The 395-nt window shown below is 68.6% G+C and overlaps 1 protein-coding gene across 3 annotated transcripts in view; it reads right to left on the minus strand.

Moving 5' to 3' along the window:
* The window catches only part of POGZ (pogo transposable element derived with ZNF domain), a 48,058-nt gene extending 47,822 nt beyond the window's left edge, over nt 1-236 (minus strand). Inside the window, exon 1 of one of the 3 annotated variants that reach the window (XM_007460277.1) lies at nt 179-197. The gene's annotated coding sequence lies outside the window, so the exon portion shown is untranslated. Of the gene's footprint in view, nt 1-178 lie in introns of all 3 variants that reach the window. The other 2 variants (XM_007460275.1, XM_007460273.1) reach the window with 2 other exon arrangements.
* Between the last annotated feature and the right edge of the window lie 159 nt (nt 237-395).

Consider the following 395-nt stretch of genomic DNA (forward strand, 5'->3'; position numbering starts at 1 on the left):
CGCGCCGCCACTCGAGGGGGGCGGGGGCGCGCGCCACCGGGCCCCCGCCCCCACCCCTCGCGCTCGCGTCCCATCCCCCTCTCATTGTCTCGCCTCGGAACGCCTCGCCGACCGAAAAGATAACGGAACCCCCGGGAGAAGGGGGGTGGGGAGAGAGAAAGCTCGCTCGCTCACTCACCTCCCGTGGTCGTCGCCGCCGGTAGTCTGACCCGAGGAAGGCGCCGTCGCCTTAAAGGGACCTTGCACCCGGCGCCGGGAGAAGGGGGTGGGAGTAGGGGAGGGGACGGGGCTTGGGGGGAGACTGAGAAGAGGGAACCGTTGAAAGCGCGTCTCCCGAGGGTGAAAGGAAACCTCCCTCGGGTTCGAGTGATTTGGGGTGGATTTTTCTCCCGAGG

Source organism: Lipotes vexillifer, unplaced genomic scaffold (assembly GCF_000442215.2).
Source record: "Lipotes vexillifer unplaced genomic scaffold, Lipotes_vexillifer_v1.1 scaffold209, whole genome shotgun sequence".
NCBI lineage: Eukaryota > Metazoa > Chordata > Mammalia > Artiodactyla > Lipotidae > Lipotes > Lipotes vexillifer.